This window comes from Hesperophylax consimilis, chromosome 23, assembly GCF_061612785.1.
Source record: "Hesperophylax consimilis isolate HC1 chromosome 23, BYU_Hcon_1.0, whole genome shotgun sequence".
Classification (NCBI taxonomy): domain Eukaryota; kingdom Metazoa; phylum Arthropoda; class Insecta; order Trichoptera; family Limnephilidae; genus Hesperophylax; species Hesperophylax consimilis.
The window spans coordinates 9,543,071-9,570,608 of NC_142858.1; positions in this window are offsets into that span (position 1 = coordinate 9,543,071).

Consider the following 27,538-nt stretch of genomic DNA (forward strand, 5'->3'; position numbering starts at 1 on the left):
CATCGCATTCAAGGACACCATCTGTTTTACTGTTAGCTAATTTAGTCACTACTTGTGAAAATCTCTTTCTTTAATATCACCGTATAAGTCAATTAATTTTTTTTTCGGAGGGTTTTTTTTCTCACTATTTGTAAAAAATAACCTTTCTTAAAGAGCAATATTAAACAAGTTCAAAATATTACAGTTTTGTGTATGTATGCCATTTTGATGTGAAAAAATGATGATTAAATGTGAAATATGTAATATATTTCTTCGTGTTTATATTTTTATTAAAATATTTTAATAAAAATAAATGAATTGTTTCAATATCAAAAATAAAAGATTTAACATCTATAATTTTCACTTCGTTCAATAAAATGTTCTACATCTGCCAGGCGTCACGTGGCGGCTATTTTTTCAAAATACACACTAACCTTATTTTGTACTGAATCCATTTGAAACCAGTGTAGCTAGGTGAAGTAAACAAGGATTTTTTTAACTGTCTAATATTTTGTTATACAATATATATTCTCAAAAACAGAATTTAGTAACTGATGGTAATGGTGTAATATGAAAAATATATTTTTGAACATTGTAGATATGTGTTGTAGATATTATGGTCGTTGATAAACAAATTAGATTTCAATACAAAAAAATGTGTCACTATGTCTTACACTCGCTCTTTAAACACTATACTTTACGATTATAAGATAAAGGGCGAAACACTATCACGTGTAAATTCCGTAAAGGATCTCGGTGTCGTCTTTGATCCCGAACTGAAATTCTCTGGCCATATATCGCAGCTCACTCAGTCTTGCTACAAACTTCTTGGGTTCGTCATTAGGACATGCAAGCAGTTCAATAACCAAGATGCTATGTTAGCATTGTTCGATGGCATACTGAGAAGCAAGCTGGAGTATGCGAGCGATGTTTGGGCACCGTATCACCAGAAGTACATTGAAATGATAGAGCAAATCCAGAAGAAATTCCTCAGGTATGTCCATATGCGGACGCATGAAACCTATCCCAGATTCATGCACCATATCGACTTACTTGAGGAAACCAATTCTGTGAGTCTGGAAACTAGGCGGAAAGCAAGCCTAGCAACTATATCTTTCAAAATTTGGAACAATTTTATTGATAGCCCATTCCTCTTGAGATGCTATGATTTATATGTACCAAACCACTACAGCCGAAGTCGATACCATGACTTATTTAGAGTACCAAAAGGCAAAACCGACGTCCTGGCAAAGCACAGCATGACGAGGGGAGTGGTGCTGTTGAACGAACTAGCAAAGAATTTGGATGTAAATGACTGTTCTTTAAACGACCTAAAACAATTATTGAAGAGTCACTTACCCAAATGCTGATATGATGTAAAATTATACTGTTTGTAAAATTGAACTGTAACTGGAACGAATGTTCTGTTGTACAATTAAAAAAAAAAAAAAAAAAAAAAACAAAAAAAAAAAAAAAAAAAAAAATAACTAATGGTGAATAGAAATAGCTGTACCTAATTCGCAGCACAAGTGGCACGCAATGATATTGCTTTTGTGTCAGAGTTTGTTTCCGAGACACGAGTCGCATTTTTCTTATCTCCATGACCTGTTTCGTGTTTGAGTCATTGTTCTTTTAGTTCGTGAGCGGGAGGAGCCGTGAAATACAGCTTCGCTAATACTCCCGGAGTGCGGGCGGCGGCGCTCATCGCTCTCTCCTGTATCTGCTGCCGGCGTGACACATTTTCCATGCCGCCATGGGAAATAATTCAAGATGTCTGCTCGAATTTTCGCGCATCTCTTCCAATTGATCTCACCCTCTTCTTTCGTGGCACAAAGGAAACAGGGTCATCAGATAAACGTTTGTTACGTTATATTTAATATATAATATGGTATTCTGCGTCTATAATATAAATATCAAATATCTCAATAGCTGAAAGGTATTTTGACGTTGTATCTTCGTAGTTGCCAAGTGGCAAATAATCGAAAGCAATTTTATATTCCGAGAGGTACTCGTACATGAGACGAATATTATGTGAATGGAAATAATGTATTCATAGGAAATACGGCATTTGCATTAAAGCAAACGGAAATTATGTTTACAATGGTATTACTTAAGGTCTACTCACGAGGGATTAATATTTGCTCGATTAGATTATATAATATTTACATGAACATAATATATGCGGGAAGCACTAACTAGTTGTTCATATGCTCAAAAATCCGAAACTAACTAAAAACCTTCAATTTCGACTTTTGGTTCAATCAACAAATAATTTTTAATTATGAATGCATTACGTACAATGTATAAAATACTATTTAACTCTTAATTACTATGAATCAAATAGACAATATACTATTAAATTTTTAATTGAACTATGAAGAAGGGAAACGTAATTAATAATTATATTATTTTCCTTCTTCATAGCAATTAATATTTATAGTATATTGTACCTACTACCTTTTATCTCAATTTAAAAGGTTGTAGGTAATCCCTGAATATCGAATGGCAGTTATATGAAATGGCGTATAATGAGATTGGCTTGTCTCGACCTGTCCACCGGCATAAACATCAAATCGCTACTTGCAACAATGGCCACTCGCAAAGCAAAGTTCCAAATAAAATAATTGAAAATTACCACAAAGAAGCCGGTAAATTATTCCATTGGAATTTCATTTAATGTTCAGATAAAGTGAATTGGTAATGTTAGAAGGAATTGGTTACTTAAGGTTGTTTATGGCAAACGGGAAACACAAAGCAAAATCATTCATAAATTATTATTCATTAATATGTTATATTACTTCAATGACGATAAAGAAATGAGCATTTCATTCGTGTATATAAGCTGGGACTCGACATTTTAATAAAAGCTCTTCGAAATGTTCATAAATTTATTATTCCGTACCGTCTTAAAATCCAATTCCTATTAATAAAACTTCATTCGTTGAGCCTTTTAATATATAAATAATTCTCATCAGAAACCGGACTATATATACCTCGATATTTCTTATGTTTTAATTACGTAGTGCAGTGGCGTTTCGTGCTTCTGGCGTGATGTAATGTTCACTTTGAAAAGTAGGACGTAATCGATATAGTTTTATTTATTTTTCGGAATAACTTAATTGAGTAAAACCTCAAATTGTAATATTTAAATATTGAAGACAATATTAGTGATTTCTAAACGAAAATCTGAAACAGAAAAATCAGAAAAGGAAACGGTCACATCTGGGACTCGAACCCAGGACCCTTGTCTTTCCGGGACAGTGCTCTACCGACTGAGCTAATGGGACCCTATTCCCCTCGGTCACTTTTAACTGTATCATACTTCGAATAAGAACCACTAACATTGTCTTCATTTTTTCACCGCACATTTTTATTGGCAACTATCTTTATGTATGATCGCAAGATTCAACCCGAACTAAATGCAATCCAGACAGCGTCTTTTTTAGATAAACCTATCTTATTTTTTTATTTTTAATGTGCGACATCTGTTGACTTTTCTGCAAGTCTAGAATAAATATTTATTTTTCGGAATAACTTAATTGAGTAAAACCTCAAATTGTAATATTTAAATATTGAAGACAATCGAGTCCCAGATGTCACCGTTTCCTTTTCTGATTTTTCTGTTTCAGATTTTCGTTTAGAAATCACTAATATTGTCTTCAATATTTAGATATAGTTTTAGCTCAAAATTTAATAAATATTTTTAAAAAATGTTATTTAATTTAAATTACCAGGAATTTTTAGTTTTGTAGTGCGCTGCACCGATTCACTAAAAAAAGGACAAAAAAAATCTAAAAAATATCGTTTTTGGCAAAAAAAATCAATAATAGAATTTTTTTATATTAGAATCACACACACTCAAAAGTTGCGAGTGCTGATCAATTGAAGAATAATTTTTAGAAGACCTTTGATTTTATTCCGAGTCTGGGTGAATAATGCCTTACCGTACGTTTGCGGACAACAGTGTCACAAACCGTATAGCGTCTGAACAAAAATATATTTACTGATTACTTTAATTTTATTTGATAAATTTCTACCCAGGCCCAGTGTCTACTGCAAACAGTGTCCGCGTTTGTTTCGTGAATCACCCAAATGAATATTTAAATAAAATTTTAATCTCAAACAACAATTTTACGGCAAAGGGTATAAAACAAACCGCTCAAATAAAGACTTCGTTTTATATCAAAGTTTAAGCAATGATAAAACAATTGTTTTATTGTGGACCCTTGTAGTAATAAACGGGATATTTGGTGGAAACGAACTGAATTTATGAATGCTATTAGTAATGCAATATTGAATTCAATAATTCATAGAGGGAAGGAAAATAATCATTTTTGTTTAAAATTAAACTTCTACAACACTATCAACAAGCTGTCTGAGAAGTCCTCCATTGATAAAATGCTGTGTTGGTTTTGTTTGAGACCTTTAATAATTGCATGTTCAATTTTAAAATATAGAAACGCGTAATGTACAACAATCAATGACAACAATCCATAAGGAGATAAAAGGAAAGAAGAAAATGAAGCTGTCGACAAAAGCTCGTATCACTCTCAATAATGTACTAGTGGCTTGCGTCCAAAAAAGTACGTTTCTAATATTTTCTCATTTAATAAATCAAAAATAAAATTTCTTTATCTCAAGATTTGTAAGTAGGTACTTAATTACCTACTTACTTATTTTTAAATCAGATATATTAAAAGTATTTTTTTTTAACAAATTATATAATTTATCAAAAGACAAATCTCAATGGCAATTCTTTTTTAACTTCGCGTGGCTGGTAGGTACCACAATTTTGAAAAAATACGAAAAAAGTTCAAATAGACACGATGATTTCACATTTGAAAAATAAACTTTAATGAACCATTAAAACGGCCACTATTTTGAACCGAAAACGTAACCAACAAAGCAAATTTACAGACAGACGAAATGCAGAACGTTCAAGTAAAAAAAACTAGTACGGTAGGTATTTTCATCAATTATTGGTAAAATATGTGCAACAGTTTTTATTATAAAATAAAACTTGTAAAACCAAAACAAATTATTACATCTCTTCCATTAGCGAACACGCGCGGTGCGACGCGGTGCGGCGCGGTGTTTTGAAGTGTAATTTAGGTTGACAATATTGTACACTAAACTCAACAAGTTATGGCTCTCATTTGACGCTATCGCGGTACGATTCTCGATACGGCGCTTTTCGCCCTAGGGAGGCTGAAAACACCGATGCTTTTAAGGATAAACGATGTTCACAGACGCATTATTTTATTTACTTGTTTATTGTTATAGTTCGGTTTCGTTAGTGAGAGCGATATTTTCTTGAATGCACGAATAAATAAATTAATTAATGAACTTATAAAATGGAATCATGGAAGTGGATTAATCCACTTCTCAAGATTCGATCGAGAAGATGAAGATGGCTCGATGACAATGCGTGCTATCAACTTTTGGCGGCACACACACGCATTTCTCTGAAATTTAGTAAAATTATAAAAAAATTCAGCAATTTACATACTAAATTAATCTCGGTACCATTCAATTTGAATTTGGCTTAAATGATATTGGGTCACTCATTTTAGTTAGTCCCTGGGGAGCAAGGTTCAATTATCAATCACACCATTTTTTTAATAAGTTTAAACAAAAAATTACCGCAATCCCTGGGAAGGAGCTCTATTCTCAATAAACAATAAATATTTTTTTTTACTAATTAAGATTTTATGTCCGGGTTAAATCTTCTCCATAGAAAAAACTAAACCCTTCCACTCACTTTTCCACAAATGATCATCTAGTCAGTCAACACTATGCAAGTGCATTATATAAGCAAAATAAATACAAAACAATACAAGAACAACACATCAACTCACCAGAGATCAAATGGGAAAATAATTCACCGACTCCAGATATTTTCATATCAGAGGATTCGACTCGGTAGAACTTCTAACAGTGCCAATAAATCATACTGATTCCTCAACATAAATATTTAAAAAATCTTTCGTTATCCTACATGTATTCAAAATGACCGACTTTTTCATCTTCATATATAATTTTTTTGATAGATCTAATATGCCTAAATTTTGAATGAGAGAGCTAGGTATAATGCCAGTAGCCGAAATAACGAATGGTAATATTTTTGTAGTCAGAGAATGCCAAATTCTTTTTACTTCATTTTCTGAATCTGTGTATTTTCTTATTTTTCATTAGCAGATTTTTGATTATTACAGGAATTTGGAATAGCGACATCAATGATATAAGTTATTTTTTTTATTTTGTCATGTAACACTATACCGGGTCTATTATGACTAATCGTTCGGTCCATGTTCGGTCTGTTAGTATAGTTTTATCATAATATATTTTATAAATTTCGTTTTCTAAAAATGAATTTGGTTCGTATTCATAATAAGGTATAATTATTGTTGTATCTATAATTATTATTGAAATAGATGAATTATATATATGTAGTAAAAAAATTGTTTTTTTATGGGTCGATTTTTTTTACGTTTTCAGACCTATTGGTATGGTGATGTGTTTGAGTTAATCGCTATCAAAATAATAGTCTTTATTTTGCCTTGTTTATTATGTGGTCAGTCAGATTATCTGATACGTATCTTGCAGTCGGTAGAAATATCTTGCGGTCGATCACGTTGTCTGATACGTATCTTCCAGTCGGTCAAATTGTCTAGCGGTCGGTCACATTAACTGATATATGTCATGAATTTGGTCATACCAATGTGTAATACGTGTCTTGCAGTCGTTCATATTGGCTGAAGAGTCGCAGCAGTCGTGGTGGAGAGCGCGGAAGGAAATCATGTTGGCGATCCTTTTTGAGAATGAATAATGCCATAAAAATTTCAACAGGTGGATCCACCTCATAATAAATAAAACATGCGTCTAGTACTACATGTAAGTACTGTACTGAGTTAATCGAGCATTTTCATTTAGATATCTTTGTCCTGGTCATCGAATGACAAACCAGCAAAAACTAAAAGAACTTTACTAAATCCACTTATATCTATTGTTAAGATAATCCCAATCAAAGGTCACCTTCATATACGACTAACGGTTAGAAATACGGGGTGCTTTTTAAGATTATTTTAAAGTTTAAGTAGTTTTTCTTAATAATTCTTGGTAACTAGATAAACAAATATTTTCTTAATAATATTATGCCTTCAAGTATTGCAGTGCAATATATCTGTGGTGTACAATATTGATGTTTTAATAAATAAATAAAAATTGTTTTTGCCAAAGTTTGTATACATTCGTTGTCGGCTTATTCAAAGCAATATTTTTCACACTCGACTGAACCGCATTTTTACTTGAAAGTTTTGTTTTTATGTAAACTAAAAAATCTAAACTTTTTTCCGATTTATTTAAACAATTTATAACTTTTATTCACCATTTTTTCATGTATACCTATATATAAAAATATATGTAAATATATACGACCGTTATGCGTTTCAGCCTATTACGGCCACAGTTTTTGAGGTATCAATTTTAACCATTAGTAACTGTAATAATTTTTTTTTAAATTATAAAAAATTAAAATTGTTTTAATAAATCATTAAAATGGGTTTTCACCTCGAATGGTCAGAATCAAAAAAGAAAATATTAAAAACTGTTATTTTCACTTTAACTTTTCACTATGTGATAAAATGACAGTAAAACATTGTTTTTGACATTATAGTTTGATATTGCAATAAAAGTGATACAGGCTTTATTTATAATTACACTAGCAATGTAATTAATGACTAGAAAGTAAATTTGTTGCGCTCTTGCGTGAAATTGAAAAACAAATAAAAATCGTTGCTTAGTACAAAAGTGCATCCCTAACAATTGGTCCCAGGCCACCAGGACCGGCCACTCTTCTTGAATTTATTGCCCGCACAGTGGGCGCTCGCCGAGGGGTGAATTATAGCCCTAACCCCTCCCCAACCCTCCCGGGCCCTGATAATGCGCGGCCGTACATAAAATCTGCACGGTGACACAATGAACGAACAAAGAGGACAATTGAATGAAAACCTTTTTTAAACTCGAGAACAAAGACCGATATTTGGTGGCCATTCACGACAGAAATATGAAACGATGATGACCGACTTGATTTTCTACATATTTTTCCTAAATTGTCATTACTTTGTGAAAAGCGGTAGAAAAGATCAGAAAAAGTATTGAATGCACACTTATTATTATGTAATAAGTCAGATAAATATTTACTTCAGTGGATATATTGGGTATTTAATACGCCTCCTCACTATTTAGGTGTTTAGGATAAGATGTGTTAAGTCATACCTATCTATCACTCTATTATACTTAGGCATCTACGTTACATGTATTTTTATACTGCAATCACAGCATCTTCATAGATAACATAAACCCAAGCTGAAAAGTTTATTATATAAAACGTTAAAACAACTGTTTATTTATTATTAACGCCCTAGTGTGCTTTTACGTGATTTTATATTTTACGTTATTTACTGCATGATACAGAGAAAGCAATAGTTTTTTAATGTTTATCTAACAAAAAATAATATCCTAACATATTACAAGTTTTACTTTGATGTTAATAATATTTTGAACCAACTTGTATATTATTATCCACACTGAACAGTTTCCGGTCTATTCCACTTCGATTTCGGTGAAATACAGAACAATTTTCTCAGTTTCTAAACATCTTAGAATTCGTTCACACTGAAGCTTTCCCCGTTTTAGTATCTTTGTAAAAAACGGAAATGGCGAGCATCCTGTTTTAAAAACTGAAAATACGGAAACTGAAATACTGACCCTGGTTAGAAAATCTTTTGTTCGTGAACTTAAACTGAAACGATATAACTCGGTTTTTTATCACAAATCTATTCCTCCACTTCTAACTTGATACTGTCGCAAAAAAGCCTTTGAACGTAGTTATTCCACAAGTACAAATAGATATGACAAATGTTCACAAATGCTTGAAAAATTCGCCAATATCACGTCAAACATACTATTTGGGAAAATTTCCTTTATTAGCAACAAAAATATTGAAACAAATAAACATTCCTCTTGTTGGGGTCCAATTAAAATTCTAGAGCCGGATTTAATATTTAGTTAAAATCTGAAATTTTGATCAGTCCGCTGATTGGAATAAATTTAAACGGTGAAACGAAACTCACGATGAATAATTATTATTCGTTTCTGAGCAATTTATTCAGAGATATGTCGGTTAAATATTAATTTAAGCCGGGTTAAAGCCTTAACGATTGGAATGAAGAGTTTGTTGTTAGTATTGAATTAAATGATCGCTTTTCTTCCTGGAGAATTTTATCTTTACATTATTGAACAAGGTCAGGGGTGTTTCAATGAATTTCGTTATGTTGTAGTTTCACAACACACGTAAATACAGAAAACATATTAATATATTCACAATTTCACGTTTAATTGTTTCGAAAATTATATGTTAAGAGACATATTTATGAAAGAAAAATCATTTTAAAGACAAGCCTGACATTATTATTATTATTTACATTATAATGTTGGTGTTGTGTACGTAAAAATAACATTTCGGGTGTGTGATATTCTAAAATTCCAAAATACATTATTCTTCTTGTTTTTATATTTTCAGTAGGTACATTTCATAATGAATAATTTATGCTGCTATTCTTAAAATGTTTGGTAGTGTAATGGTCAGTATAGTTGCCTTCCAAGCAATTGATCGCGGTTCGATTCTCGGCCGTGGTAATTTTATTTCCGTAATGTAAAGTTTTTATGCTTTTTTTATTTTTATAAATAATTTTTTTTATTTACCAGTGATTTTTCACGGGTCTGCGCTAGTACTTTTGCATTACGTGTGTAACATGATATAACTATTACAACGTTTAACCATTTTTTAATTACTTTAGGCAATAACATTTGGGAAAAGGATTGAGATAATATAATTTGATTGCATTTAATTTCAAACAAATAGCAATCCGGTTTTGGGAGACTGGGTTTGTTTTCCGCCTCAGTTTTACGGTGTTACGAAGTTCAAGGCGTATAAAAATATTGTTTAACTCAAATGATTTCTATTTTATTTTAAGACTGCAGACAGTAAAAAAATAACTGGATATTATAATAAGAGTAGGATTTTTGAAGATGAAAATATTTGTTAAGCATATTTGTCTCAGGATCCATGGCTTTTAAAAACAAATTAATATTGTCAAATATCTTTCATTAACAAATTAGAGAAGCGATCAGAAATTAACTTTTAGTTTGACCACCGGAAAAATCAGAGAATTTGTCTTTATTTGTTAAAAAAGAAATTTTTTATCGTTTACAAATTTTAACAAAATAATTATAAATTACTAATAAATATAGAGTTAAAATACATTTCTGGAAAAAAACTATATCGTAGGTGCTTAGATATTTCATCGTTTATCTGAATAATACCTCAAATTTTGAAAATTACACTAATATTCAAAACAAATCCGAGATCATTGAACCACAACTGAAAATAGTATTTATGTGTGAAAGCTTTCGTTTTGAAGCTTGCAGATATAAAATTATTGATAACGTAATTATTTTTTTGGGTTATTATACCGGATTACGGTTATTTGGGCATTTTATTTAATGACGGACACTTACAAACGTCAAAACGTTAGCTAAACGCAACCTAATAATCCAAAACACTTATCTAGATAATCACCCTTAAAGAGAAGGATTATTTTACACTAATTCTTGTAAGTTTTCGAATCTACAAATATGTAATATTAAATTCGAATGAAAATGACATGTAATCCAGTTCTTTGAATATATTTATTAAATCATAGATGAGGACTCACTGTAGTATCTAGAATATACACTTCATTATAATGAAGTGTATATAATGTAGAATTTAATCAAAACTTTTACAATCGACATCAATTACATATAAAATATGTATGTACCTTGATGCTATAAAAAGATTAGAAATCGTGACATTTAAAAAGAGTGGAGCTGTTTCAGACAAACAAAATTTATTGTGATACGACTGAGGGATAAATTACTCTGCTACTGAAAGCCGCTTTTAAAAACAATCACAAGAGGTTTAATGATAAATTTCAGAGACCGGTTGTTTATTGAGACTTGTTTATAATCTGGTTTATCATAAAACATCTGAGATTTAAAATGATGTCATTTATGTAGCGCACTCAATATGATATAATAGTAGACTAATAATTGTGATTTATGAGTGAGATTTTGAGCGCAAAAATAATTCGGTCACTTATGAAAGATTTCAGTAAAAATATAAAGAAAGAGAAGCACACAAGCTGTGTAATGAGAAAAACTCAAAAATACTCATAATAAAATATGCGCATGAGAATATACACTCATGAGAATATACACTCATGAGAAGTCAAGAATAATGGTAGGAGTATTGCGACATGAAAAGCAGGAGTTGCTTTTAATCTAGAAAAGGCGAGATAGGGGTCACGGCGGGATAAGCCCAACCTGCCCTGGCTGTAGCCGCGGTCCGCGGGCCTAACTCTATTGCGATGGCAACGGGCGTTTAATTAGTCGGGTGATAAATACGCGATATGATCTTCGGGCCGCAAAGGGGGCGAGTGGGCGGAAATAAAACTGTTAATTTTGGAAATTTACATATTTTTATAACGAGACACTTAATTTTTAATGTTAGAAATTTACCTTCACTGTCTTTATGTCCCATAAAACAATTATCGGAAAATCTATTTGATATTTTAATGTTTTGAAGGTATTTTTCGAAGACATTTTTCATAATTCTAAAATTGTCAACATATTTCTCATACTCAAACGTTTTCTTAAAATTTTATTCTCTTTCAAAACACTTTTTTATAGACCGGTAATATACTTCAGAAAAAGTATTGTTTACTGATTTTAGGAAATGTGTAGTGGTTAAAATCTATCAATTGAAAATTATTTAATAAGAAACTTATTTAAGCAATCGCATGAGAAATAACGTTTAGCAAAATACCCCGAATTTCAAGAATATATGAATTTTGTCAATTATTTAAATAATGCGATATTTTAACAACAGCAATAGAAAAAACACATTTCCTTAAAGCAAAACACATATATTTAACGCAACAGTTTTATATATTATTATCATAAAATTAAGTATTTATTTCTTGTTGTGAAAATTGTTCGGATAATGTTTTATAAAAATGGCTTTCGTGGACAACTTTTCACATTTTAAAAGCTATATCAAAACTTCCTTTATTTGTATGTGAAAAAATAAATATTGAAAAATAAAGTCATTTGGTTTACACAATTTAATTATGTTAGACACAAACTTCCGACGGCAAAATATTTATCAGCTAAAATATGATTAAACTTATAAACTTGAAATTAAAACTTTTGAAGCTGAATATTGTTCTCGAATATTCTTTACTTCTCATTATTCGTATTGTGTACATTTTTAAAGCTATTTAAAAAGTTATTAAAAGTTCCTACCTTTTTTGGAGAGTTCTGCCATCTTCTTTCACTCTATTTTATTTGATTTGATAGGTTGAGGTTGCATCTTAAAGCCTGCATTTAATTTTGAGGATCAAAATTATGAAGATTAAATTTGCAAATTGTAACTTGTGAAGAGTTATTATTCGTTTTGGATTACAATAAAATCAGTAAAAGTTACAGATTTGTTTGCTTTCGAGGAAAAGTTTTTGCCCAATACCTGGAACAATGATAATATTATGAGATTAAAAAGATTTCACGAGAAAGACTATAAAGTTGCAGATTTAATGCTAGGAAAACGCATTGTTGCAATTTATAAGGGTTTTAATTGGTGAGATAATTTCGAAAACATAATTTATGTTAAATTGAGAAGTTTAGAAAGTGTTGCAAACAGTTTTAAAAGTGTGCAGAAGTTGTTGAAAGATGATGAAAATTGGAAGGCTTACAATTTAGGATGCAGATTTACGGGATGAATTTAGTTTAAAGTGCAGCCGGGATTGATTGCAGTTAGGGGGAGCTCGTTCGGGCTGGAGGCTGGTGGGTCCGCTCTGCTTGGAGTCAGTCAGCGCACTGTGCGGAGAGGAGCTCGGAGTGGAGGACGGGTCCTAAACTCCTGGCGTCGTGGAGGGGAGGGGTGGCATCGCGCATGCGCCCCTGGGGGCTCTTGTGGGACTTGTACTTGCTTATACAACTGTTTTGGTTATTATAGTTTTCGTTACATGGGGTTATTTAAGAAAATTAACCAGTGAATGACTTTAAGATAACAACATGATGAAAGTTGAATAAAAATTACATGTATTAGAAAGTTAATTAGCAGTGTTCGAGGACAAGTACAGTTTATGTTTTTTTTTTTGGTTTTAGCAGGAAGATTAAAATGTTTAATTTACAAAAAAAAAATTGAACATTATTTGCTTAATATTAAAATTTGGTATTTCGATGTATTGGGAAGTCATTTATTATTTACATTCAATTTTTTATATTTTGTTTTAAATTTAGATAATTATTATTAAGATTATTGTGTAGATATCTTCTTGGTTTTGGTTGAGAACGCGGAGTATTGTTTTTTAAGAAAACTTTGATAGCTAATAGCTGAACTACTTTGACAGAGTTAAGGATGTTATTGTATGATCCTCCCCCAACCAATGACCGTATTATTGTAATGAGCGGACTATTACTTAAAATACCAACCCTTTTTAGCGTTCAAATCTTAAGATATGTCTCAGTCTGATAATATACATGTAATATATGTAAAGGGATATTTTCGGATACTTTTAACTAACACCAACACACACACACATATATATTAGAGATATAGATAACTTTTTAAAAAGGTATTTACTCTTACACAACATTAGTAAACATTTGAAACTTTGCTGCTTCAATTCATTTAGTGTTACAATAATCACAGTGCCTTTTACTTAAAATATAAATCTTCGTACATGAACGATTATTCGCATTCATTGAATCTTCAAATATCTCACAAGAACATACAAATCATAAAACAAGTGTTTTACAAAACATTTTGCTAACATCGGCTATCTATACATCAAACGCATAACTTTCATTGGTTCCGCTACTTTCATAGTCCGTGCAGTTTGGTCGTGGCACGCCTCCGTGCCATATATCAATTGTTTCTATTATCAATGGATAATATCATTAATAATACTTAGAGATATAAATTATATCATTTAGATATTTAAGCTTTATGCGTACTGATAAGAATGGTTTTGGTCAACAGGATTTAGAAAAGTATAGTTATACAGTAATACATATCTATTGCTTAAAGTAATTCCAATAATGACTTTCGTTAATTTGAAAAAAATCATTAATTTGATTGCATTAAGATAACTTTTAGTTAATGAGATAATCATTAGCTTATAAGTTTGGTACTTAGGCCCTAATAAAATAGGGCCTAAGTACCAAAAAAACTTATTTTTGAGTTGAGCACGTGAAAATGTTCTACATAATATATGTGCATATGCCTAAGCCGAATCAAGTTCTTATACCACATCAAAATTAGTACATTAAAATCATTGTGTATCTTGTTTAGGGCACTTAGGCTATATTTTATTACCGTGTTATTCTGGCAGAAATAAGCAAAATAATGTAATGACTTTTCGCCAGTTTCTTATGAAATATTAAGCAAAAACTGAATAACAAAGAAAATAGCAAATGTTTTAAAAAACTTCCACCAAGCCGGCTTCTGGAGCAAAAGTTTGAGAATGTTGTAGAGGGACGATGAAGGATAAATGAAACACATCGGTCGGTCATTTGTCCAACCTTCCGCCGCGGAACAAGTGAGCGGAGGAACGCTGGGAGATGCCATTAGTATCCATAACGCCATGCACCGGAGGACGAAAATCAATCTCGAAACTTCTCAGTTTCAATTTACACTGATCTACATGGCGGATAATGTCCACTTGTATATTTTATTGTTTTGGAAACTAAATATCACGGTTGGCAAAATAGGCAATTATTCATGTAGGGTTTCAGTTCGACCAGTGCAAAGATTAATGGAATTGGAATTGGCTCATACAACATCACTAAACATTTAATATAAATGTATTTTTTTTAAATATTAATTCGAATGGAGTTGTTATGTGGAAATTCGTGTAGTCATTCTTAAAAACATGTTATTCTTAATAATATATTTATCTATAAATTTTGTATGTGGATTATTTACGGGTTGAAGATTTTCAGTGTGGCTGTTTTCTGTATCGAGATTTTGATGAAAGATAAAGTTTTTTTGTACCTACGAATATCTTTCGTTATTTCAAGAATGAAGAATTCTTTGTAAAGATTATGTGTAAGAATATTTTTGGTGCAACTCTTTTCCGTATGAAGATTTTCACTGTGAATATTTTACGTGTGACTGTTTTCAGAATGAAGAACTTAAAGCTGAAGTTTTTCAGTGTGTTTTTTTTCTGTACGAAGATTTTAAACACAACTAAGAGCGGGAGCACACAGAGAGCGGTCAGAGTTCTGCGTTCTAGTGACCGTTGACCGCTCAAGAGTTCCAAAGCACAGAAGCGGCGTTCAAATTCTCGCGTTCTAGTTTCGTTTGGGTCTTTGCATATGCAACATGTCACTATAAAGTTCATCATCCGATGAAGAATTATTGCTCTTGTGGAGCTTAGCAGCTTCTAAAAAGAAAAGGAAGTATTGGGTGCACCCGATCAACACAACGCGAGAAGAACAAGGCGAATATACTAGTATTTTTCAGGATTTACTTAAAGATGAACAACGATTCTATATTTATTTTCGAATGTCGATTAATAGTTTTAATGAATTGTATAACATCATACAACCCGATATCGAAAATAGGAAAAAATTCGGTTTATGGGAGTCACTCGAATAACCGAAATTGAACTTGATTTAGACTAATTTAGGGCTGGGGAATCCGAATCTGTAAGAATGAGGTGGGGGTCGGCACTATTAACTGAGTTATAGGGTTTTGAAATTTCGTACGCGATACATAGGAACCATGTTTTATTTATCAATTATGACATAAGAAAATCAAATTAGTGACTATTTATTAGTCTCACATTTCAGAAGTGCCAACCAAAAAATAAAAAGTGTTGCCATATAATAATAATATCAATGCATGGAAAATTCAGAAAATTAAATATCATTTGCCAGATTTGTAGTTTATTATTTAAAATCTTGTAAATATTAAATTTATATATATATAACCTAACCTAACTGTGATTTTCTATAACAAAAAAATGACCCTTTAATAACGCCCACTCGCGTCCCCTTTAGAGTTATATCCCAGTTTTCAAGTAGTTTGTGGGCTACGCTAGGTTTGTATAGACTGGTTTGTGATTTGATTCTAATACCTTTTTTCCATGTTATTTCCTGTTACAAAAAAATGCCCCTTTAATAACGCCTGCTCGCGTCCCTTTTAGAGTTACATCCCAGTTTTCAAATAGTTTGTGGGCTACGCTAGGTTTGTATAGACTGGTTTGTGATTTAATTCTAATACCTTTTTCCCATGTTCTTCTGCCTACTCTAACCCAAACTAAAAACCTAACCTATTTTGTAAAAAAATATTATTATTATATGGCAACACTTTTTATTTTTTGGTTGGCACTTCTGGAATGTGAGATTAATAAATCGTCACTAATTTGATTTTCTTATGTCATAATTGATAAATAAACCATGGTTTCTATGTATCGCGTACGAAATTTCAAAACCCTATAACTCAGTTAATAGTGCCGACCCCCACCTAATTCTTACAGATTCGGATTCCCCAGCCCTAAATTAGTCTAAATCAAGTTCAATTTCGGTTATTTGAGTGACTCCCATAAACCGAACTTTACCCCCAAAATAAAATACTAACTGGAGGAACTGTGTTTCATCAAAAGAAAGGCTGGCTGTATTTTTAGGGTATGTATTTATTTATTAAGGATAAGAAAAGACATTAGAATATTTAGAAATAATAACAAAATATACGAATAAATAATTTACATCACTTAAATCGTATAATAAACTCCTTTCCCTAACCAATTCAATTATCTTTTCCGTGTTTGTAACCACAGACATCGCGGCGTTCTGGCGTTCTCTGCCTCGGCGGGAAAAGAACTCTTAGAACGCGACGTTCCGTTTTGACCGCCGCGGTCTGACTGCCCGCTGTGTGCGTTGTTGTTATAGTATCAGTACATTCTAATGAACGCCGAACGCGGAACTCGGAACTCGGAACTCCTGACCGCTCTCTGTGTGCTCCCGCTCTAAATGTTGTCAGTATGAGGATGAAGATTTTTAAGTACGAATATTTTTAGGGTAAAGGTTTTCAGTACATTGCTTTTAAGTATGATTATTTTTGGGTTGAAAATATCCAGAATCCAGGTTTAAGGAAGAAAAGTTTTTAATGCTGTTATTGTTATTATAATTATATACTACGAAAACATTCTCTTTGACTACTTTCAGTATGAAGATTTTCAGAATATCAGTATTACCTATTATTACTGTCAGAATTAAGATATCTAGCATGAAGTAAAAATTCTTTCGGGATGAACATTTTCAGTACTAGTGGATATAATAAATCTCAGACGTTGCCGATAGTACCAAGTCCAATAAAATAAATTTACTTCAGCGCTAATTTTCCAGCCAACTTTGCATTAACTTTCACCTGTAATGTTTATGTCAGGTTCTTAGCTCAGTGTAACTCGACCTCACCAACACGTGATTACATTATTGTCAGAAACCGAAAGTATAGTTCAAAATAGTCCTAACGCGGAGTCCTTTCAATCTTTATTAATATATTACAACAAGTTTCGGGTTGGGCAAATAGAAAGAAGGAAAGAAGTTTGACTCTTTATAATGCCCCTTTGTTCACAGTTCAAGTAGCGGACATATATAGTTACAATTGTATGTCTACATAAAAAATGTACGTCATATTGGCTTAAGAGAAATAAAATGATATACGACGGTGAGGAATGGAACTGGCAAAGTAAGGAAGCAATAAGACTTTTTTTAAATATATTTATATTCATTTCGGAGGCGGGTACCTATAGGTACCGCTTCCTCGTGATTTTTTTTTTGTATAACACGAAGAGAACACCTCTGCCATAGACCCCTTGACCTCTCCAGCTGGTTACTCTCTCACCATTGTCCTGCTCCACTCCTGGACACAATGACTCCTAGATTTTTGGATCTCACGTATGAGATCCTAGAGGCATGCGTGTGGTAAAACCATGTACGTCGTTAAAATGTGTAGATTCGGAAAGTAAATAAAATACTTGAGTCGAGCCATATCAGAAGTCAAAATAACTATCTTATCTTTCTACCCCCGCGGAAAAACGGTACATTAGTTGTTTGAAATAAACATTTTCCTATAAATGCCTTGACGGGATGGGCAGGTGATTACCCTACAATGTCACTTTAATTGTAGGTATAGACACTACGATCGGTTCGGTTCCTGTGGCGCGGCTACCCCGAACCATACTTTACTGAACTATTAGTTATTGAAACAGGTTAGGTTAGATATTATATTATTGAGAGAAAAATCAGGATGATATCTTAATTTCAAATTTGAAAAATACGTTAAAATAATTTTAAATGAAAATATTAAATTTTATATATACTAATTAGGTAATAATAATAGTAGGAAATTTTGAAAATGACACTATATTTCAAAATAACTTGACGCGGAAATAACTAAATTGATTATATTTAAAATATATTAAATTATTACTTGCAAACTGTAAAAACGTTTCAATACTTTTATTTATTTAGTATTTAATATAAATATTATTTTTTACAATGCATTGTTACCTGTCCACAGAGTATTATAAATTAAGCGATCATAATTGCTTTTCCATACAGAGGACAATGCTCTTGTGTTTGGTGAGGGTAAAAATGCTAAACTTATAAGATTATGTAGGTAGTTAAAGAATATGCCTAGATAATCTTATTTTGTTAGTGGAACTACATCGCCACACAGTGGGGCAGTTTTGTGAGGCGCGTTAAGGTAGGGGTTATAGAAATGGCTGTATTAATGTGAGTCTTGAAGAGGCCTGGATAATATGAAAGAGAAAAACTGATGCCGGTTGCTTTTTTCAAAAGCGAGTCAGAAAACGAGTCGGAGAAACGACCCGTTCTCATGAAGCCGACATTTCCTGTGAACGGACGGTTCACTCGTGTTCGTCGGACGTCCACCGGTTCCCTGGGAAACAACCCTGCTAGCCACTTCGAACAATACATATATAATTGACTCAGCATGCCTACAATGTGCATCAGAGATGGAAATCTGGCATTTAACAGAGATTTTTCGATCAGGCAGACTACCCTCCTTTGCACAGAATCTAGCGGGCTTATTTTTCTCCAGTCAAAAGTTGGCTCCCTAATTCCATTGTTTGACTTCTTGAGATTTGTATAGGGTTAGGTTTGGATAGGTTTGGTTAGGTTAGGTATATACACATCTAGTTAACCAGCTGATTTCTAAATTAGTTAATTTATGAGTAATTACGTCATTTTGATGTTTTCCTAAAATTAGTATTTTTGTAACCTCTGCTGGGCAAATAGGCATATTATTTTTTTTCTTCGTTCAGTTATATTTCAAAGACGTCACAATTTGAAACTACAAAAATGCAAATTTCATATCGCCAGAGCTCATTATGTATCCTGCTTAACAGTTCAATCTAACTATTTTTAATATTGTAGTTAATAACCATATTATTTTATTTAGTTTTAGTGAATAATCTTCTGGAAGTTAAACTAAGTTTATTCATAACATTGAAATTGTTGGAAGTATCTACCTACCTAATTTGCATTAATTTATTTGGATTTTTCCTTTTTGCAAGAAGCTGAAAATAAGAATATAAAAATAAATACCGAGGTAGCTCAATCCGAACAGAGAACACGTGACATGTTTTCTCCTTCCGAAAATGGGTCCTTTTGTCATTACATTTCCGGAGCAATCCACAGCAGCAGTATATTTGATTTCCTTTTGAAATTCTCGACTCTGGCAATGGAGGGAGCCAAAACCCTACTACCACCCACCACACCCCTTCCAGAGTTTCGGTTCCCCCTGGAATCATTGGGCTCAAGTTGTCCCAAAACCGGTTTGAAGTGTGGTAAATGTTACAGTGCCAAGACGTAACCGTTAATTGCTTAACCACACAATGTAATTACGAAAAATGAGTGTTTGCGTCTTGTTTAATTGGGACCCAGGCCTTCGTTTAGATAATTCGGCCTTTTAACTTTGTTTCATAATAGGTGCCAAATGTTAAGTAACTCATTACACGTGTTGGCGTGTTTTAATGTGAACAGACATGGAGGAGAAAACACCATCTAAGTTGTAAGCGTACGATTTATAAAACACATTCTCAGATATAGTATCATGCACATTTAAAAGAATTCTTTTTTTAATTATTGAAGAAAATATTAGCGATATCAATAATTAAATATTACAATTTGAGGTTTTACTCAATAAAGTTATCCAAAAAATAAAAATTATTTTTTTTAATTCAATTGAATTATTGTATCAATTAGTTAAGCTGATTTATGAAGAAAATATTTGAAGTTAATAAACAAGCCACGTAGTTTTTTTCATTTATATTTTTATTGATGCCATAATACGAGTATTATGCATTTTCAAACATTATATGATAATGATTGCTTTACTGTGTGGGTATTTTTACCGCGCTAAGGCCTCTATCTTGCAAATTAATAAATTCAATATAATTTGCAAAATAAAAAAAATCAATAAAAAGTTAATATGAAATAATAAATTGAAATAAAATAAAATAATAAAGGCGGTAACGAATTAGGAATTCTTTAAAGGTCGGAGGAATTCTCAACTGATCTTGCAGAGCTGCACCAAAGTTTGTGTATGCTTGAGCTGCTAGTTTAAAAATCACTGGAATCCCCTACGGCACTAAAAATGACAGAGTTAAGTCGTTTGAAAAATCTTACAGCGTCGTCATACAGGCAAAGCTTTAGCACGTCAGATAGTTACAGAAAAATGTTCATATTTTTAAAAGATTTTGCTTCACACTTTCAAATACTTACTAGTAGTTTTGTGAACAGTACGTAATATTGATTACTCCGACATGACAGCTCGTAACAGTCATAACGCGCATTTGCTCTGGCGGTATAAAAAGGTACTATCAAACACGGCTACCATCTTGACAGGATTGACTGGACACAAACAATTTTACAGAAAGATGAAATGCAAAGTGTTAAAAGTCAATAAACTTTTAATATAGATCATTGTAAATGCCGATTTCCATTCTCTTCTAATGTTTTTATTTTGGTGTAAGAATTGGATTTTGATTTCTAATCTTTATTTTTGATGTAAATTTATCTTTATTTTAATGTTGTTTTTTGTTTAAATGTATAAATTCGCATATTTTAAAATGGGGGCCTCAGCACGGGTGAACAACCCAGTGAGGCCAACGTTGCTGAATTGAAATGTAAAGTACTGTAGAGTAATGTATCAATAAATAAATTAAACTGAAGCACATGAAATAATTGCCTAAAGTACCTTTGCACTTAAATAATTAATTTGATCACTCCCAGTCACAGTAATAGATATTTACATACTGATCCTGTCTTCTTCCAATCAACCTGTCAGTCAACCTCTTTCTAGTAAGCCTCTGGCCCTCTTTTTACCTTCTAATTTATTGTTGGTGTCATAACTAGGTATATTCAGTTCTTACAATTCAAGTATAAGCCTGGCTGAGCGTAAAACCAAACAAAATAACATGACGGATAATAAGAAGTTGTGTTTATTTTTAATTTATTGTAATAACGTTTTTAAAATTGATTCAAAATGTAAAAATTACTGCACGTTATGTAGTGACAGTATCATTTGGATTGAATTTTATCACCATTATTAAATTATATGCAGGTACAAATCGATAAACAAATACGGAAACACCGCCTCTAATATTGTCTGCTTCATTGGTCCCGCGATGCCATGGAGAAATATTCCTGCAAGCGCTATCACGGAAGAATACTCCGTTCACTGGGTGATATTATGGCACTGCGGATATTTCCTCCAAGCGCGATGCATTGTTCACAATGAGTTCCCATAATCTCGTGGCATTGTTCGCAAACGCATTAACAGATCCGTTTAACGTGTATTATGACACTACGGATATTTCCTCCAAGCGCGATGCATCGTTTACAATGAGTTCCCATAATCTCGTGGCATTGTTCGCAAACGCATTAACAGATCCGTTTAACGTGTATTATGACACTACGGATATTTCCTCCAAGCGCGATGCATCGTTCACAGTGAGTTCCCATAATCTCGTGGCATTGTTCGTAAATGCATTAACACCTCCATTTAACGTGTATTATGACACTACGGATATTTCCTCCAAGCGCGATGCATTGTTTACAATTGTTTCTTTTCATTGTTTGCAAACGCATTAACGCCTTTGTTTATCATGTAATGTTACTGCACTACGGATCTTAGAAATTTCAACTAAAATGTGAACAAATTAGACAAGGCGTCATATTGTAATTTTATTTATTTTATTTTATTAGGAACATTAACAGGTTTATAACATAACATGCATAGAGAGAGAAAAAAAATAAGTAAAAGAATTAGGTTACAACCCAATAACCAATGTTCACATCATGCAATAAAGATAAAGAAGGTTAAAAAGCAATAAACGAACAAAGAAAACAAAGAAAGGTTAAAAACAAAGAAATGTTAAAAACAAGGAAATAATAAGAGAAAATATATATATATATATATATATACACGTATAAACACATCCATACATATATATACATACACATGCATATACACATATAAATACATGTGTACACACATACATATACATAGTTGCATACATACATACGCATACATACATACATACATACATACACACACGTACATTTGATATTAAATACAAATAATATGTAAGAGTGATAATGAATAAATGATGAATGTAATGTATTAAATTTAGAAAAGGGTTAATTATTACAATACTCTGTTAACATTTTTTTAAAAGCTCCTAAGTTACACGACAGGATATCAGCATCAAAATAAGTTTTATTATAATAATTGCAAGTTCTTAGTAAGAAAGAATTTTGCCTGAGACTCGTTGAAGCAATTTCGATATGAAACAATGATTTTTCTCTAGTTTTCTTACTTGGGACTCTAATATTGATTGATGACAAAAGGGCTGGACAGTCAATATAACCACTCAAGACTTTGTGTAAGTAAATCATGTCCGCAGTGTCTCTCCTGCTTTTTAATGTTTTAAGTCCGTAGAGCTTGATAGAGCTTTCCATATCGTAATAACGTAATTGTCTCCTAAAGTTCAAGTGATGTACAAACTTTCTTTGAACAGCTTCAATGCGTTTTGTGTGAATGTTATAAAAAGGATTCCATATGGCAGAAGCGTACTCAAGATGACTACGGACGTAGGAGTAATACAAAATTTTGAGTGTACGGATATTGTTGAATTCCTTTCCAATACGGAATAAAAATCCTAACATGCTCAATGATTTCTTGACAATCTTATCCACATGTGCCTTGAATGAAAGTTTGTCGTCAATCAGTACACCGAGGTCTCGAATTTGATTGACTTTTTTGAGTGGTTGACTGTTTGTAATATGGTAATTATATTCAATTTTGTAATTGAATGTCTCCCTTAGTTAGATGTTTTTCAATATTTAGTAGGAAAAAATAGTTTTATGTTAAAAAAGAAAGCATGGACACACTACATATAAGATTAGGAATCAGGTACAAAGAAAAGACTTCTGATTGATTATTTGGGTGCAAATTTGTGTCAATTGTTTTCAAGCGTTTTTTACGAATTTCAACACGAAGAAAAAATTTTTTGAAAAAATCTGTTGTTAAATTAATCTATCAGAGAGAAAGTGAGAATAGATCTTTTTTAACGTAAAGTATCAAGAAAAGTTTTCGATCTGGTGATCTGGATCTGATAAATTCTAGTAATGATAATATAATAGGTAAATGGCTGCGAGATGGTACGTACCCAATCAGTTTTCAACCCTTAATATACCTTTTTAATATGGAAGTAATCAAGTTTGTAATTCTACCTCCTGGGGAATTACCAATTTGCCTAAAATAACATCAATATTAATTAATTATTTATGTATGTATTAGTGTCTTGGGAACATGTGTGAAAGGATCTTTACATATTTTTAACTTCATTTGAGCAAAAGAAAAACTGTCTTCTAGACAAAAAATATTTAAATTGCACTTCGTGTATGAAAAACCTTTTGTAAACTTCCAATTAACTGTTAATTGAAAAACCCAACTAAATTTAGTATATAGCGAAATAACTGTTTGAAAATAATTCCTTTCGTTTTCTCGTTGAATTTGTACTCAACGAGTAAAAATAATATAGGTAGTACCTACTTATATAGCGATACATATGTGTATTATATAATTATTGACTGGTCAGTGGCTGAGTTGACATTGCGTCTGTTTTCCGCACATCTAACGCGGGCGTGAGTTCATTTTTTCCGCTGACTAAGACCTCCAACAGGACACAAGCAACATTTTCAGCTTACTGCGATGGATGTAGGAGATTTTCGAATGCTGTTCGCAAATAAAATGGTTTTGTCTTGAAAAAAAATACGTAGATATATGTATTTGGACTACTCCCATTTAACCATATTAATGTTTACCTCCGGCGTGGAATAGCTGCGGAGTGACTAATGCTTTTGCGGAGAAATGCACTTAAAAGAAATCTTGTCCGTTCCTTCCTCTCCGCCGTTCTGTGTGAACTTCATTTGATATGAAACGCCGCTTACGAGAAGAGAAAAAAACATATCTTGGTCCCCACTCTCACTATAAAGAAATTTGTCTCACATAGGATATAAACAGAAACCCTGTGAGTTGACAGTAGAACTCAAACTCAATAAATTAATATATCCGCATTTGTGGTTGTGTGGATCACCGCCTAAAAGATATTCTATGATAGTTACTTTTTTTTGTATTCAAGAAAGCTATTATTTCCAGCATTTACTTAACTAACTAGCCATTTGTTTGAGGTAATGTTGTGTAGATAGATGACAATGTTGCGAATTCGGTAAAAATATTAGGTATGAATACTATCCGGGTTACGAAAAATCTAACAATATTTGAAAAACTTTTAATACAAACATTATAAGAGGAAAAATTTTCATGTATAAAGATGAAGGACCAAATGAATTGAAACCACGTGGGAACCAGAAGCATTTGTCCACTCGGCTATTAACACTTCAATTTTTTGGACTAACTGTTTAAAATTCATTATCAAAATGAATGCTTAGATACAAAGCGCCCCTGAGGTGATATCTTACAAAAGCGGCGCTATGCAAATCATCCAATAAATAAATAAATAATTATAAAACCTACACGATATAAATAATATAAGGATAACGTCAATGATGATGTTGTAGCATTATCAGGAAGATAAAATTGATTAAAAAAGTTTGTTATCACATTATCTAACGGGTTACAATAACAAGGCTCACCTTGAGATGATAATAGTTTATTTTACACGTTTATAGGTGTACACCTCATGCAATCACATTAAATGTCACCACAATATTGAACTTGGGGATGCAATTTGTACCATTTTAATGTAATTTTCCATAAAATGATTATGCGATTAATACCAAACATGCCTTAGTATACCTAAAGGTTATTCAATAAATTTTTAATTCATTACTTAGTAGCGGGATAACCATTAGTACATTGATATAAAAAATAAAAATAAAAACATCAAAAAACTGAATTCGTTCAAGTCCTTGATTTAAAGGTTTTTGAAAATACAGTTACAATAAAGAGGGAATGATATGTTATATTAATGCATCGGAGTTTGCCCGTTTGGCATTCTTACCATAAATCCTGACTCCCAGGGGACCAGATGACGCTGGAGTGACATAAGAATGGAAGACAGAAAATCCCGTGATATAAAAGGACTACTGATAGGACACGATTGTAGAATGTAGATAGAGCGAAGGACTGGATGGAGGTGAAGAGGGGTTTTGTTCGATCTTTGTACAAACAGGCAGCAATGCTAACACTTTCCTCTTACTAATAAACTTGTTTTAAATTTCACACAACTGATACACAAGCATTTTTATTTATATTTTATGTGAATATGCACAAGAGTAATAATTGCTCTTGTGCTTGACTTGTGGGAAGGATATAAGCCAGCCGACGAATTGAACACACTACGCCTGGGTGGGACCGAAACGCAATGTCAACTCAGCCACGGACCATTTCAAGCAACGTTTCAACTATAAGGTGGTCTAACATATATTTTTTATATAAAAACATTGTGAAAAAACACAAATTCATCAAATACATTTTACTTGCGCGCGCCAGGATTTTAACCCGCGTCCGCGTAGTCGAGAGCCATGCCTCTCGACGATTGAGTTACATCAATGTATTTATCATTAATTAATGGTTGTTATCAGTTGTGTAAAATTTAAACACATCGGATAGTATTAATACGCTTGCGTCTGGACGGTGTAGGCCCTGTGATTGGTCAAATTCAAATTGTGTTTAAATAAGACATTAAAAATTAAGACACGATTTCATATTGAAATAGAATCGCCACATGTAATACGATATTTCTTCAAAAATATCGTTTCTGTTCATACAATTTTTGGATAATATCGAAGAAAATATGTCTTAGAAAGTTCATAATACATTGGATTAATTACATTACAGTGAAAATTATCCACAATTACGTGATTACGTTTGACGTTTGACGAAAAAAGCACGCGTTAATTCAATATGGCCGATACCCGATACGCACCGCGGCAATAGGTGGCCGACAGATGGCACCTCTGGCGGTGTAAGAACGAATCAAGACTGGCGCGTATATTTAAATATGCAAAATTACTTGAACATCAAGCGTTTAATAATAAGATTTCTTCTGGAAGTTTATTTTAACTTTGCAATGGCATTTTTCATTATTATTTATAATTTTTTTGCTTATTAATTATATCTGATTTTATATTGACATGTTTTCTAATTTCTGAAATTTCAAAATTATTTATTTGCGATGCTTTAATCCTGAGTTAAGTATTATAAGACCTGAATTTTTATCGAAAGTGTGATTCAAAAGATGATTTGCAAACTCAGATTCACTGTTTCCATTTAGAACCCTGAGATGTTTTTTAGTTCTGACTTCAAAGTTTCTATTGGTTTTACCTTTGTAAAATAAATTACAATCCAGCCCAATTGAGTTTATAAACTCCTGATTTTTTTGTTTGATTTTCGCCATCTTTATTATTAAGAATATATTTATTCATTCTGTTATTAGTGTAAAACGCCGGTTGAATAGTACAAGGAATGTTTATATATATATATATAATTTTAGAAGTGTCGTTATCCACAAACAGAATTCTACTTCATTGTTTATTTATATCTTAAGAAATAGGGTAAAAATACCGTTTGAAGATAATATGTTTAATTATTTTATTTATTATTTCAACCATCAATTTATTAGAATAACCGTTATTAAATGTTATTTGTCTTATGAATATATTGTTTTATGGTTATATGCAATTTTTTTTTCAGGTCTTAAAATACTTCACACAGGATAAAGCATCACAAATAAATAATTTGGAAATTTTAGAAATAAGAGAACATGGTTATAAAAGTAGATGTAATTAACAAGATTTTTTTTTCTAAACTCTCTTTTAAATATTTTCC